The 16,519-nt window shown below is 46.6% G+C and overlaps 3 long non-coding RNA genes across 3 annotated transcripts in view; all 3 read right to left on the bottom strand.

Moving 5' to 3' along the window:
* LOC311580985 overlaps positions 1 to 3,225 on the bottom strand; it is a 16,522-nt gene extending 13,297 nt beyond the window's left edge. Inside the window, exon 1 of the long non-coding RNA XR_014773620.1 lies at positions 2,604 to 3,225. This is a non-coding gene — a long non-coding RNA (uncharacterized lncRNA). The remainder of the gene's footprint in view (positions 1 to 2,603) is intronic.
* Positions 1 to 16,519, bottom strand: part of LOC311580991 — a 310,197-nt gene that overhangs the window by 191,639 nt on the left and 102,039 nt on the right. The gene's annotated exons all lie outside the window — the stretch shown is intronic.
* Positions 7,536 to 12,460, bottom strand: LOC311580987. Its single transcript, XR_014773622.1, has 4 exons — positions 12,323 to 12,460; positions 9,176 to 9,321; positions 8,507 to 8,697; positions 7,536 to 7,897 (listed from the first exon to the last, which is right to left on the bottom strand). It is a non-coding gene; the product is annotated as an uncharacterized lncRNA (long non-coding RNA).

Below are 16,519 nucleotides of genomic sequence, written 5' to 3'. Positions count from 1 at the left end.
CCAAAAAGCCCGGAGCGCTCCAGGAGCACCGCGAGGACCGCAAACACTGAGCGCGGAGCGTGCACACGCCGGTCGGGAAGGGCATGGCGACGCGACAGACCGACCACACGTTCCCGGGATCGGGGAAGAGGGCCAAACTGCAAGAGCGAACCGCGCCGGGGCAGCGACAGCGACCGACGCGTCCCAGGAACCCCCACGAACCACCGGATCAAGTGTGGCTGGGGGAGATGGGCTCGAGCCGGGTAACCGCACCCCTGCCTTCCACACACCGGCCCCGAGCGGGGCGGGATGGAGAGGCGAGGGGCCCGCTGGCAGAACGAGAAGAGCGGGCGACATTCGCAAGGAATGCCCATTCGCCATGAATGTCCGTCCCTCGCCTGGCGCGGCTTAGGCCCCCGACCCGAAGAGAGCACGAGAGCACCACATCGATCCAACCAAGGAAACCAAATCTTAAAAAGCCAGCCATCCGGATCGGGGAAGACAACCGGCACGCGTTCGTACAACGGGCAAAGCGAACAACGGGAGGATACGGAAAGCAACGGAAGAGGGAAATTTAAAAAAAATAAAAATAAAAAAAAAGCAGACACAAGAGCTGCCACAAAAAAAAAAAAAAAAAACCCTCGAAACACAACAGTGCACTCGGGAGGCACAAAGTGGCAGAAGACCGGGACACACACAGCGCACGGAGAGACCCGGGAACCCCAACGAGCTGATGGACCGGAGTGAGGGAAAAAAACAAAAAACAAAAAATAAAGACGTCTCCCTTCCTTTTTTTCCCCAAAAAAACGGTAGGAGAGGCGACGATAACCGCAAGAGATCGGGAAACGCCTGACACGCAAAATAAAATAAAATAAAGCGAGAGGAAGAAGGCGGCTATCGAAAAAAGGTCGCCAAGCGAGGGCACAGCACGCAACCGCAAGCAGCACGGGAGAGCCAACAAGCGAGCGCCGCGCCAGCCCAGCCTCAGAGTCAGGCAACTGCATGCATTGTGGCACCAAGAGCAGAGCCAGCTGCCTTAAAAGAGGCCATGTCCCTTTAAGGTCTCCAACCAAAGGACAGCGTGTCAGCACAGGCAGACAGGTACAATATGCAGAGATCACAACCACTCAAATAGACCTCAGGGAGAGGGACAACATTCACAGGACACAGGGAACTCCTGGAAGTCACACCCAGTGACATGTCCCAAAAATGTCCCCATAGACAAGAGAACCGGACCAAAAAGGGACAGCTGGTCGACCTGACAACTGTCAAAGGACCCAGAGAGCGAGAGGCACATGCATGAGAGCCCAGCACCCAAGCATCCTCCCGCCAAAGTGACACCAAAGCACGCCGCCAAGGACTTAAAGGCGTTGCGATCCAAGGAGTCGGTGACGAGCTGAGACACTCCGGCTGGGTGGCCGGGGACACCGCGTCCCCTCGGCTTTAGGACCCAGTGACCCGGCCGCCAGGGACCGAAGCCTCGTCAATGGGGAGGAGGAGGGAAAAAAAAAAAAAAGGCTCCGAGAGCCGGGACACTCCGGCTGGGTGGCCGGGGACACCGCGTCCCCTCGGCTTTAGGACCCAGTGACCCGGCCGCCGGGGACCGGAGCCTCATCGAGGGAGGGGAGAAGGGGAAAAAAAAGAAAGAAAAAGAAAAAGGCTCCGAGAGCGGGGACACTCCGGCTGGGTGGCCGGGGACACCGCGTCCCCTCGGCTTTAGGACCCAGTGACCCGGCCGCCGGGGACCGGAGCCTCATCGAGGGAGGGGAGAAGGGGAAAAAGAAAAAAGAAAAAGAAAAAGGCTCCGAGAGCCGGGACACTCCGGCTGGGTGGCCGGGGACACCGCGTCCCCTCGGCTTTAGGACCCAGTGACCCGGCCGCCGGGGACCGGAGCCTCATCGAGGGAGGGGAGAAGGGGAAAAAAAAGAAAGAAAAAGAAAAAGGCTCCGAGAGCCGGGACACTCCGGCTGGGTGGCCGGGGACACCGCGTCCCCTCGGCTTTAGGACCCAGTGACCCGGCCGCCGGGGACCGAAGCCTCGTCAATGGGGAGGAGGAAAAAAAAAAAAAAAAAAAAAAGGCTCCGAGAGCGGGGACACTCCGGCTGGGTGGCCGGGGACACCGCGTCCCCTCGGCTTTAGGACCCAGTGACCCGGCCGCCGGGGACCGAAGCCTCGTCAATGGGGAGGAGGAAAAAAAAAAAAAAAAAAGGCTCCGAGAGCGGGGACACTCCGGCTGGGTGGCCGGGGACACCGCGTCCCCTCGGGCTTGGGACCCAGAGTCCCCGTCGCGGTCTCCGACGAGCCTGGATCGGCCCTGGTTCAGACACCTAGGAGCTTTCTGGTCGACCCGCTCAAGCCGCCACCGTCCCTGTCACCAATTGGTCCCAGCTGGTGACAAGTGACACTCAGAGCTGGCGCGGCGGCTATCAGCGTACAAGCGCCTACGCCTCACACCGTTCTCAAACACGGCACCACCTCCGGGAGCACCGTCCCTCCCTGCCGGGACTCTCGTCACCGTCGCCGAATCACACCAGGCACTCTGCCGTCCTCGTCGCCGACCGGGAACCAGGAGCGTTGCAGAACGCTGTCACCGCTAGGTGTCGCCTGACAACACTGTCACCCACCGCTAGGTGTCGCCCGACAACCCTCCGGATCGTCCTGGGAACCCAACACAGCCGCCGCCGCCGCCGCCGCCGCCGCCGCCGCAGGAAAGCACGGACTCCTGGCGTGACCACGGAGGGTCCTCCCTTGCTCTGAGGGACACGCACGCACCGCTGAGCCGGCTACCCACCACCTCTCCCGAGTGGAAAGAACCAACGGTGGACGTTGTCCCACACGAACAGAGTGAACGCGGCCTGGACTCTCAGGCGGTGAAAACGAAAGTAGGACAGGGAGCTGCGAAAACAGCCGAATCCTTCTCTAAGAAGGGAGGCCCAAGGGAAAGAGAGAAAAGGGACGTGACTGACGACCAATCGGGTAGTGGGGTCAGGGACCGGCACAATTGGGGGAAGGTGGCATCCAAACTCGGTGTGAGGGAGGGAGGCAGCAAGGTCACATCCACCACGCCGCCGCGACGCCCTTTGGGTCTCCTTTTGAAAACACTTCACCGCTCGGGTTCTGCTGCTGCCCGTCCATCCCCAACCAACCCCTCTCTCTCTCTCTCTCTCTCTCTCTCTCTCTCTCTCTCTCTCTCTCTCTCTCTCTCTCTCTCTCTCTCTCTCTCTCTCTCTCTCTCTTCTCACACTAAATATTGCACTTTGGTCAGAAAGTCTCTCCCTCTGTCTCTCTGCCTGTCTCTCTCTCTCTCTCTGGACATTTTTTGGTGTGGGGGTGGGTGGCTCTTTTTGCCCAGGATGACTCCTACTTGTTAGGTATGGGCCAGCATAACAAAGTCTGTTCATTACAGGGAGGAGCCCAAGGCTTTTGAAGCACCCTAGGTTAGGCTTCCCCTTCCCCTCATGCGTCTGGAGCACTGAAGGTAAGAGAGGTGGAACAATCCATGGCGCCTGCTACCATGGCTACCACATAAAAGTAAAGCAAATTTAATAGTGAAATAAAAATCAAATGTGTGCCTTGAATCACAACACAACACTCAGGAGGCAGAGGCAGGCAGATCACTGTGAGTTGGAGGCCAGCCTGGTCTACAGATTGAGTCTGGGATGGACAAGGATACACAGAGAGACCCTGTCTTGACAAACCTAAACAAAACAAACAAACAAAAACAAAAAACCCCACCAAAAACAAAAATCGAGTATGCTAAAAAAGACACATGAGCAACCCACACACAATCTGTTCATTTCCAGACATGGGCCAGCATATCCAAAGTTAATGCAGCACAGACGGAGCTTCGGATTCCCTAACCTATAGATACATAGATAGACAGACAGACACACAGACACACAGACAGACAGATGGTAGTTAGGATAAGAGTCACTGGAAATCACTCACTATCCCTCTCCAGATCAGACCTCCCTTCAATGCACAGAATTCTAACTGCTTATGTCCACTGAGTGATTGGATTAAAGGTGGGTGGGTGGGTGGGTGTGCGCACGAGCGAGACCACACCCGGCCTCCTTTCATTTCTTTACCTTCCATGGATCTAAGTCTGGGGTTCTAGTGGTCAGTGTGTGGCTAATCTTGAACCCATAACGCTGTCACTTTATCATATGTTTAGTTTAAAGTCAAATTCTCTGACGGTGTTCACCAAAATGAAGCCACCTTCTGGAGGGCAGATATCACGGTGGCTTACCTCACCAATATGGAAGCAGTCCTGGGACATACTTTTCAAGGTCGTTTACTCTGGAGGACCAGAACTTAAACCCAATTTGCATGTGTGGAATTCTGAGGAAGTTCTCCTAATCTGCACAGTACCCTCGCTGTGTGAAAAGAAAACCAACCAAACTGTTTAACTCCCTGTCTTTAAAAAAAAAAAAAAATTGTTTTTTAATTAATAAAAATATCAGAAGGAAGCTTTAATCCCAGCACTCGGGAGGTAGAGGCAGGCGGATCGATGTGAGTTCAAGGCCAGCCTGGTCTACAAAGTGAGTCCAGGACGGCCAAGGCTAACACAGAGAAACCTTGTCTCAAAAAATATATATATATATATTAGAAGGATGAGAAGGAAGAGGAGGAGGAGGAGGAAAGGAAGGAAGGAAGGAAGGAAAGAGCCAGGCATGGTGGCAGCAATGCACTGATCATTTAAGTTTTTCATTGCATTAGTCATAAGAAAAAAAATAAACTAAAGCAGATATAATTAATTGTCCTGGCGTGCACCACCAGGCCCTGCTTCCTTTAATTTCATTTATTTATTTACTTATTTATATTGGTTTTTCGAGACAGGGTTTCTCTGGGTAGCCTTGGGTGTCCTGGAACTCTGTTTTTAGACCAGGCTGGTCTCAGACTCACAGAGATCCACCTACCTCTGCCTCCCAAGTGCTGGGATGAATGGCGTGTGCCACCATGCTGGTCTTTTCAGCTCTTTATCTCCAAGAAAGTTTCTAGGTAGTCCTGGGAGTTCCAACCTAAGTCGATCTACACATCAGTTTCAAAGACAGCCAGAGGGGTGGGGGGGGAGGGAGGGAGAGAGAGAGAGAGAGAGAGAGAGAGAGAGAGAGAGAGAAAGTCAGTCTATCTCCAAAAACCTTAGATAAGTAAGTACATAAGTAGATAGATAGATGATACACAGACAGAAAGACAAATGGAGGCCAAGCATCATAGTTTCCTCATGTAATCACAGCAGAGACAGGTGGACTTCTGTGTTTGGTTTTTCCAAGTACATATTTAAGTCTTTATTCAGCTATCTATCAAGGATAAACTGGTCCTTTATTTAGTGTAGTCTCCATACCCCACGTGTAACCATGGAAATCCCTAACTAGATGAGGCCTGCCTCCAGCTCACAGAGTTTCACCTGCCTCTGCCTTCAGAGCTACGGGATTCAAGGCCTACAGGACCACACAGAGCTGGCTTCTTTAAGTTCCGGTTTCAGAACTTAACCCCACTGTGCATGTACAGAATTATAGGGAAGCCTCTTCCCTAGATCACTACACAGTTCCCTCGCTGCTCCATGAAAAGACAAACCACATAGAGGCTTAACTCGCTCTCTGAAAACAAAAAACAAAAATCAAGAGCTGGATGGAGAGGTGGCTCAGAGGTTAAGAGCACTGACTGCCCCTCCAGAGGTCCTGAGTTGCGTTCCCAGCGAGCACACGGTGGCTCACAGCCATCTATAATTTGATCTAACGTCCTCCTCTGGCATGCAGGCGTACACGCAGGCAGATGGAGCACTGTACACATAAAAATGAATAAATATTTTTAATTGAAAATAAACTTTTAAATTAACCATAATGACAGGGGGAAAAAACTAGTTCAGAATCTTTCAGTAGCCAGGCGGTGGTGGCACACGCCTTTCTTTCATCCCAGCACTCGGGAGGCAGAGACAGGTGGGTTGTTGTGAGTGTGAGGCCAGCCTCGTCTACACAGCGGGTAGTGAATCGCAAAAAGAAAAAGAAAAAAAAAAAGAGGAAAGGAAAGGAAAAAAAATTCCCGACTATACATTGATGCAACCAGTCACTTCCAGGAGAGGCAGCTTCAATTCATTGCATCCACATGGCAGCTCACAACTGTCTGTAACTCCAGTTACATGGAATCTGACACCCTCCCCAGACATGATTGCAGGCAAAACCAAAACAAGAATACAGAACACACATAAAATGAATAAACATAAGTGTTAATGCCCGGCTGTGACTCTGGAGAGGTCCGGGGTGGGGTCTCTGGTGCTGGCTGCAGATTTCCTTCCAGTTTGCTTCATTTCTTGGGTGGCCAGAGCTGATGGCTCAGGACTGAAAGAGATAGGAGGGAAGGGGAAAAGAGCCCAGGGTTTCTTCTCTAAGGACTGGCTGTACTGGGTCGAGGAGGAGAACTTAAACTGGCCACAATATCCCTATGGCTGAGGCTGTAAAAGCAGCTTGGGGCTAGAGACTGCCCGGGGGTCGTAAAAGGAGGCTCTTTGACCTGTAGATAGGCCTCCTTGCAGAGATCTCCAATAAGCCAATGTAAACTTAGGATTTTAGCCATAGAAGGCTGATGCCTTGAGTCTGCTAACATTTGCGAATATTCAAGAGAAAAGGTTCAAGAGAAGAGGCAGATGAAGTCAGGCATCTTAACTTCAACTGGTTAAGCTTCCCACTTTCAGTAGCATTTATTGTAGAAGACCATACTTATACTTCTGAGAAAACGTAATTAATTATCTCATAGTCAAAAGAGTACAATTAATAACAAAAACAGATGAATTCTAAAATATAAGAGGTTACATGTTTTAGAGCTACGCATATCTTAAAGATTTATGTATTTATTTCTTATGTATACATTGTTTGCCTGCATGTACACCTTCAGGCCAGAAGAGGGCATCACATCACATTACATTGTAGATGGCTGTGAGCCACCTTTTGTTTGCTGAGGATTGAACTCAGAACCTTTGGAAGAGCAGGCCGCACTCTTACCCACGGAGCCATCTCTCCAGCCTGAGGTACACATATCTTATCTATGTATCCATTACATAAGTTCATAGTGATTTCAGAATGACGAAGGTTGCCAGGGCCTAAGGTTAATAGTGTCTGAAACTTACAAGAGTATATGACTCATCAATTAGGACAGACCTTACTACACATTATCCAGCTATCTCTTAGTTCATTATGTGCTCAGGACAATAATTTTATGCCTTTCATTCTAAGACACAGAGTAAATTCAGACCTCTCTAGGTAGCTTCATTGCACTTAGGTTCATGCGAAGTTCAAACAAACTTGCCTATATTTATGGAGAAATACCAGGATTTGTGGTGCCATCTGGAGACGGGGCTTATCTGAAGCCACAAATCTGCTACAAGGCTATTCTTAGTGAGGCATCTGGAGGTCCACAAAGGCATTTATTGCAGCCATAAACTAACTTTAACTTTTAAAACTATTTGAATCAAATCAGGAATTCCATAATCAGGGATTAATTCTTCTGATTAACAAACAGTGCATCTTCAACAAGATCACAGCTGGTCAGTACCCGGAAAGTAGCATTTCACACCAATGCCAGATGGTTTAATGCATCAATTACTCTTTAGCCAATCCACAAAAACAGTATGACAACAGAGTACCTAGCACTATACAGAAATATATGCTGACTCAGATAAGTAACTGATTATAAAAATACATAATACACATAAATGAATAAATATAAGCATGAACATAATTGAAGAGGGCATCAGACAGAAGAGGGCATCAGATCTTGTTACAGATGGCTGTAAGCCACCATGTTGTTGCTGGGAATTGAACTCAGGAACTTTGGAAGAGCAGCCAGTGCTCTTAATCCCTGAGCCATTGCTCCAATATCCATTTTTTTTCTTAATGTTCTCTTTTGTTTAAATTCTGAGGCACTGTAACAAAAAAAATATAATTTATGAAAAAAAATACATTAGCCATTGCTTTTGCTCATAAGCCTCAAGCTATTAACTCTGAGCCAACACCAGGCCTCTGAGAAGTTTTGTTTCTACAGAGTAAGTCCCAGGACAATTTGGACTGTTAAAACAAACCCTCTCTAAAATATAGAAAACCAAACCTAACCAAACCAAATTCAAGCACTTGGTCTGCATCCTGCATGTTCTACAGAGTCAGTTTTGGAACAGTCAGGACTACACAGTGATATCCCTGAGTACACACACCAAAAAAACCAAAATATAGAATCAACCCATGCAGATAAACCCGTGACTACACACACACACACACACACACACACACACACACACACACACACACCAAACCAAACCAAATCCCTTGCTGAGATAAACCAAAACCAAGACAAAACAGTTCACCATCTGGAAGCCAAAGGCAAGTGACTCTCTGAGTTTGAGTCCAGCAAGCAGCTTACCACCATTCATAACTCTAATTTCAACAGATTTGCCCTCTTTGTCTGACTTCTGAAATAACGGGCATGCACAGGGTTCCCAGACACACAGGCAGGTCGGTAAAGTCTATGTACATCTTACCTTGTAGACTGTCCTGGCAGATTGCTTCCTTGAAAGTATTTCGTGGTTGCTGTATGCTCCCTGAGGATTGTGCCCACTCCTCTCCATGAACCTTCAGTTGACCATGAAGGTCTAGATGAAGCCACATGTTGCCGGACTCCTCCTACAAATGCGTGACTGGCGATGTCCTTTGATCTGTTGGTAACATTGACCTGAAAGGCAAAGCAGCTCTTACTGGGATTGCTTCCCCACCCCAAGCCAGGTGGGAGGGGCCTTTCTGAGTTAACTGACAGTGCTTTAACTTGTCTCCTGGGCTGGGGACGTTTTGTACACCTTTAATACAATCACTGAGGAGGCTGGAAAAGGGTAATCTCTGATTTGTTGGCCAGCCTGCTGTATTTACTGAGTTCCTGGATTGCAGGCACTACACAGAGAACCTGTGTCAAAAAGAAAATAAGAAATGGGCACCTGCATTTATCCTCTGACCTTCACATACACAGATCTCTTCCCCTGATCTGGAACCACAAGATCCTCTAAGGAGCCTCATATAGCCCTCAGGGAAGACCACAAGCCCAACCCTCTACTGATAAGAAACCTATTCAGCAGGAATCCAGAGATTCCTGGAGGTAACCAGCATGCTGAGGACCTAGGCTAAGGTGCTAGCCTTAAGCAAATGGCCTTTAGTCATACCTGAAAATGCTGGGATTAAAGGTGTGCATTGCAGCTGCTACCACCTTCACGTGATGCTGGGACTTGAATCTGGGTCCTGGAAGAGCAGTCAGACTGCCAAGCACTCTCTCCAGCCCTTTGTCTTCTTTTAAACAGATGTTGTAACCCTGGAAATCAATTTGTTAAGGCAGGTGGAGTCAAAAAACAGGTGAAACACTTACAGACATAAAATAAGAGCTAGAGAAAGAGAGGAAAAGGGTGGGAATAACAGGTACAAGTTTCAATCACATTACAAAAGGGGGGAGGGATAAAAAATTAACTTTAAGAAAAATGGCTCAGAAGAGCATTGGCTGTTCTTAGAGTGTTCCTAACACCCTAAATTGAGATCTGGTGCCATCTTCTGGCCAGCTAACAGAATGCAGGCAGAAAACTGTATAAAGAATAGATAAAACTTTTGAAAGAAAGAAAGAAAGAAAGAAAGAAAGGAAGGAAGAAAACAATCCTTTGGCAGAAAACCCTAGGTTTCTCTTTAGTCACGTGGAGTCACAGAAGTGCAACCAATCAGAATTATCTACAGCCTGATACTTCATCCTTTCATTTAAATAGGTAAAATTGCATGATGGGAAATGGTAAGCAAATTTGCTCACCACAACCAAACAAGGGCTCTTTAAGGATGGCTACCCAGAGACCATCAATCAAATGCAGACATGACTCAATGTTGTTTCACAAGTGTCACTGGTATTAAAAATACAGAAATGATGTTATAAATAGAACCATGTCTTAAGATACAAAATATTTATGTAAAATGGTGGTATAGTTGTACCTCCAGCTTTTTTGGTTTTGCTTTTCAGACAGGGTTTCTCTGTGTAGCCTTGGCTGTGCTAGGATTAAACACAAGTCCCTGGGCTTAGCCTGTACTCTCTGAGCCATTGTATCACTCCTATACTCATTTTGCAGACCAGCCTAGCCTTACATTTACAGAGCTCCGCCTGCCTCTGCCTCTGAGTGCTGGGACTAAAGGGGTGTGCCACCACCGCCCGGCAGTACTTACGTTTTTATATTAGTTTTAGTCCCTCTGTTCTTATCTGCCTGGTTGATATATTTTAACTTCTCATGAATGTTCTCCTGGCATAATAAAGCTTGATCTTGTACTGTGCACACCCAGAAGGGACACACAAGAGACCTGTGGACCTTGGTTGTCAGTTAATGAAAATCATGTTTTGGAACAGGGTTATTTCTCTTTATATATATATATAACCCTGGAGCTATTCATGTGGAGCAGGATGTTCTATTCCCTGATATCTACCCACCTCTGCACCTTGACGGGCAGCTTCTCTCTTTCTTGTTTTGTTTTTTTGTTTTTGTTTTTTTAAGAGATGGTTTCTTTTGTAGCCGTAGCTCTCCTGGATTCACTTTATAGACCTGGCTGCCCTCAAATTTGCAAAGATCCACCTGCCTCTGCCTCCCAGGTTCTGGGATTATAGACATGTGCCACCATGCCCAGCATCTGGGGCAGTTTCTTCCTGATGTCCACAAACAATTAACTATTAGCTCATTATAAAATATATTTAACTATAGGAGATCAAATATGCCTTTCTTTTTTTTTTAAGATTTATTTATTGTGTACATAGGGCTCTATCTGCATATATGCACGCCAGCCAGTAGAGGGCGTTAGATCACACTGTGGATGGTTTTGAGCCACTATGTGGTTGCTGGGAATTGAACTAAGGGCTCCATCAAGCAGCTGCAGACCAAAACAACTGTGGGAGAAGACACAGATCAGATGCACTAAATTCTCCTTTCCACAAGGTGGCGCCCCACACCAGGTAATACACATCCTCATTTCTTCAGGTGAAACGCCTGACCACCTTTGGCCAGAAGAGGTCGCAGCAACACCACTCTTGTTTCCACTACCGCGCCTCACAAAGTGAAGACCACAGAACATAGTTCTGGTTAGATGGAGAAAAGTAGTGTTTTAATTCCTGTCACTAGTATGAATTACGACTTGACAAGGAGCCCTGTTCTAGCATATAATATTATGTTGAAGGTTTTTGTTGGTACTTACTAATATAAGAGTATAAGACTAAAAGAGCCAGAGGTTAATCATTTTTATGTGCAGATAGTATAATATTTATGAAAGTACCAAGAGCATTGAAAATGACATTATCAACATAAAGAAAAAATTTCAAGCTGACTGACCAATAATTATTATACATAAGTTTTGGAGAATAAAAATCAAAGCTAAAGCATATACTAATGAGTATTGAACAAAAAGACTGCAAGTACTCTTTATTTTTAAATTTTATTTTTGTTATACTCTGCGTGTGTGTGTGTGTGTTTCTACATTTATTACAGATATGTAGAAGTATCAATGCCTGTCTGACATGAACAAAGTAAAAATGTCCTGAGGGATAAGAAGAAATAATAGAAGAAATGGGAAAAGGGTGGGTAGGGAATATGCCCAACATACAGTACATACTTGCATAAAGTTACACACACACACACACACACACACATGCTTGTGCAGCAACAGAAAAATTGCTGTGTGTGCGTGTGTGTGCGCGTGTGTGCGCATGCATGTGTGTGTGTGCGTGTGCGTGTGCGTGTGTGCGTGTGTGTGTGTGTGTGTGTGTGTGTGTGTGTGTGTACCTAACAAAGGGCTTTGTTCTGTATTTATTGACCATCACAGAAAGCATCACATGGGCAAGGACTGAGCAATACTTTACTGAAATCTTTAACAGAGTTTATAAGAGATTAATTCACTGACACCAATTGATTCCAACTGACTCGGAGACCAAAAATTTCTTAGAACAGCATTGTTTATCAAGTAATACATGACTGCTGTATTCAGTATTTATGGTTAATATTCATTTATAAATTTTTCTACCAAGCAAATTATTATTAGAACACATATGCATTAGTCTTTGTCAGGACATGGAAAAGTACTGTGGTTTGAATAAAGTTGGGCTCCTATACGCTCATATAATTGAATGTTTGGTGCCTAGTTGGTGGAACTATTGGGAAAAGATTTGTAGGTGTGGTCTCCTCCCCCAGGAGGTGTGGCACTGTGGGTGGGCTTTAAGGTTTCAGAAGGCCACAGCATTCCACACCGCCCCACCCTCCACCCCCGCTGTGTGCTCTCAGCTACTGCTCCAGCATCATGCCTACCTGACTGCAGCTGTGCTCCATGCCACGAGGGTTGTTTTAGGGTTTCTGTTATTTCTATTGAAACACCATGATCAAAAAGAAAGTTGGCGAGGGAAGGGTTTATTTGGCTTACACTTCCACATCACTGTTCATCATCAAAGGAAGCCAGGGCAGGAACTCCAGCAGGGCTGGAATGCTCAGGCAGGAGCTGGTGCAGAGCCCACTGGAGGGTGCTGCTTACTCACTTCTCCCTCGTGCCTTGCTCAGCCTACGTTCTTATAGAACCCAGAAGCACCAGCCCAGACATGACACCCCCCAAATGGGCTGGGCCCTCCCCATCAATCATCAATTAATCACCTGCTCGCAGAGGACTTGAGCTTATGTTACGTTGACATGGTCATGGGCTCAACCCTTGAAACTGGAAAAAGCCTCCATTGCACACTTTCTTCTCTAAGCTGTCTTGGTCAGGGTGCTTTTTCACAGCATGAGAAGAGTAGCTAAATCAAGCACATGATATAATCTTATAGCTGTGTGTTAGCTAGGGTCACAGATGTTTATTACATGGAAAGGCCAAGGAAAGTAAGTTTGCTTGTTACACAGCTCTCTTTCTCTCATTGTAAGTAATTTGTTTTGTTTTGTTTTGTTTTGTTTTTTGTATATGAGTGCTCTGTCTGCATGTATACCTGTAGGCCAGAAAAGGGCATCAGATCCCAGTATAATTGGTTGTGAGCTACCATGTTGCTGGGAAACTAACTCAGAACCTCTGATAGAGCAGACAGTACTCTTAACTGCTGAGCCATATACCCAGTCCCTACATTGTTTTCTTAAAGGCAGATTAAATAAATAGGCTGAGTAACCAGTAGAATAGCAGTCTTAGATGACATCAGTGCACCCTATTAGCTCTGGCTGTGAGGTCCAGCAAAAGTTTCAGTTCCAGTCTCATCAAAAGTAAAAGATGTTTCTGTCATAACACACTGACACCGTACACTAGACACAGAGTTTGAAGTGTAGTCACCTGCAACTTCAGCACATTCTCCTTAAGGATGGACACCCTCCCATGTCTTAGGCAGTCTCATAGAATCACAGAGGAATTTAAAATTCATACCATTTGGTAATACTGTACAAGTCTTACAGCCATAACAAAATGCATGTGAGTGCGTGATGCCTGCTGTACAAGAGGAGAGCCCACTATCCAACTCCCAGACTCTAGTCTGTGAACCAGTGTGCCTGCTATGAGCAGCAGCTATGGACATTCAGGCATCTCTTTCTGGACTGTGTCTTCTGGAAGCTGCTGGCCTTACTGAGGGCCTCACATGCTGTAGATTCACAAATAAGTTTACAGACTCGGGGGTTCCCCTTTAGCCCCCTCAGACAAGCAGGCTTACTTTAACCCACCGAAGACCTGTAAAGAGGCCTATCTACAGATCAAAGAGCCTCCTTTTCGAACCAGCACCTGCAGTTTTTTACTAGAAGCTGCTTTTACAGCCCTGGCTCTAGGAAAGTTGTGGTCAGTTTAAGTTTTCCTCCTTAGCTGCAGGGCAGCCAGTCACTACAGAAGGAATCCTAGGCTCCCTCCCCTTTCTTCTTTCAGTCCTGTGAGCTGCCTGAGCCACCAGCTCGGTGACCAGTGAAGGGGGATTCTGCATCCAGTTCCAGATTCTATCCTGGGCCTTGCCAGAGCAAAGACAGACATTGACAGGCATGGGATGGAGGGAGCTGAGGGTGCTCACAGACAGAAAGCAGGATTTCACCAGGATTTGCTTCTTTAGTACCCTAGGAATACAGGCGGGGGGGGGGGGGGTGGGGGGGTGCGGGGGTTACAATGATGGCAGGAGGCCACAGCAGAAGGTCTGATAGAGAGCTAGGGATGAGACTGAGGGATTGGACTCTGTGGGAAAGATGAAGATCTGCAATTAGCCTACTTATTTCCCCAATCTGAGTGGTCTGTGGGTTTCCACAGAGTGCCTGCTAGGATTGGGACCTGGGCGAAAGCAGCGGGCGGGAGGAAGGAAGCTCACAGACCATGTGAGCCACTGGAGATGGGGAGAGAGGGGAAAGGAGGCTGCAGTGGGTGTTGTGCCGCAGCCCTGGGATAAGCCTGGGGGTTAGACTAGTGAACTTCTGTCTTCTGTCCCTGAACTGGGATCTATACATCTGAGAATTTAGTCCAGGTTAGTAAGAGCAATTCATGAAGAATTGGATAAAAAGGAGCAGAGAAAATTCCTGGTGAATGTTTTCAGCTTTAGAAGAAATTAAATAATTAATAGTGATAGATAAAGGTAGGAGATTCAACTACATTCCTCTTTTAGTGGATAAACCCCTTGTCTCAATTACCTAGTTTTTTATATGAAGACCAAAGAAATTACATATTATTTTAATATTCTGTATATTAATAAGGTCTGACCAGAGCAAAACATGTCTTGTTATAGAATTTTCCTGAGAGATAAAGTAGAAACACAGAACTTTAAATGTGTTTTAAAAAGACTCTAAGAATGGCTTGTTCCTAAGGGGTCGTCTTTTCTGATGTGCCCTCCAGCTCAGGCACTTTATCTGGAATCTTGTTGGATAACAGACGGTTTTAGTCGAATCTTCTGTGATGAGAAGATGTACAATCTGAAACAAATGTTGTAGTACAGCTCTATGGCAAAAATTAAAAAGAATTACGGGGATGAGAATTTTCCAGGTGATAATATTTAAGCCAAAGAATTTCTCTTGGTGCCTGTCTCTGCATCCCCAGTGCTGGGATCAGAGGCATGTGCCACCACACCCAGCCAGTCAGCAGCTCTGGGGAAGCATCACTCATGTGTCATGATGTTGAACCTGTTCATACTCACCATTTGGGTCAATAAGAAATGATGCCACTCTTGTCTTACCAGTGATTCTGCCCAGGACTTCCATTCCAACATCTATGATCCAAATTATTCATCTGTCCCAATGTGGTCTTTCTACATTTTTTGTCTGTTGTCATTTAGAAATTGGTGTTGAAATTAGAAACTTTATGAATCACTTGGTAAATTGCAAGAGTTAAAACATGTACATGAGTGATGTGGATTTACAATTATCAAGATATTTTATACTTAAAAAGATACGGATAGCTAGCACATTGTGTTAGCATACTGTGCCCAGTCTGCCTAGCAACCTATGATGCCATTACCTGTCTGCCTAGGATATGTCCCTGCTCAGGATTATATAAAAGTACAAACCCATCTGTCTCTCTTACCTCTTACCTCCCTCTCTTGTTCCTTTCTCCTCTCTTGCTGTCTCTCTCTTTCTCTCTGGGGTACCCTTCCCCTATGATAAACTTCTCCATGCAGAAGTTCTCCATGCACATGATGATAAACTTCTCCATCCGCATCTGTTGTGCGGATTATAGTCCATATTTAAAACACTGAAGAAACATAACAGTTCTGAACTCTGATCTCTTCAGGAACTAATGTTGAGTGCACAATCAGGAAATCTCTGTGCTCACTGTTTTCTAAAGTCTCATTGCTCTTCTGACATACTGCAGGTCAAAGGAAATCACGGGTTAGAGAAAAGGTGATCTTTTTTTCTGAGTCGCTTTCTCCTCATGTGCAGTTACCTGGAGGGATTCTTCCCTCAGTTCTGAGATGCCTGCAACACAGCAAAGGGAAGAGGCTGCATAAGGCAATGTGTTCCTCAAAGTGTTCAGGTTGAAGAACAGTCCCTCAAACCCTCAAGGAGCACAGAAAAGGCTGCAGAAGCCTTTGTCTATTGTCTTTTGTGTTTGGAGAAGGCAAACACACACCTGCTGCAGGCCATGCCTCTGTCAACACTGAGTTTATTGTAAACCAAGGGCATTTTGTTTTGCATAAGTAGAGGCAGCCTATTGCTCCCCAGGTCTCCAGCAAAGGCAAAACAAAGCAGGATGGAGAGGCTAAGCCCCTGTGAAAACCTTGACCTAGGGTGAGACCCTCACTCCCAGGACAGGAATGTTAACTGAAAAGTGTAGCTGGTTGAAGGAGTAGAGGCCAGCAGGTGAGAAAGGCTGGAGATGAGGCTCAATGACCACCTGCTGTGTTTGTATCATGTAATTCCTAGGTACCCAGCAGGTGTTGGAAGAGATGCTGCTTTGACCGTCTCTGGTGCAAGGTCTCAGGCTAATTTAGTGTCAATGCCTGTATCTGGGGTATCTAGGCTAGAAGATCTTTAACCCTAGCTAGAAGGAGGACAGGGTCCCTTCCCTTCCCTTTAAATTGT

The sequence above is a fragment of the Acomys minous genome (assembly GCF_964271855.1).
Source record: "Acomys minous genome assembly, chromosome: 13".
Classification (NCBI taxonomy): domain Eukaryota; kingdom Metazoa; phylum Chordata; class Mammalia; order Rodentia; family Muridae; genus Acomys; species Acomys minous.
This window is presented reverse-complemented; position numbering and strand designations above follow the sequence as displayed.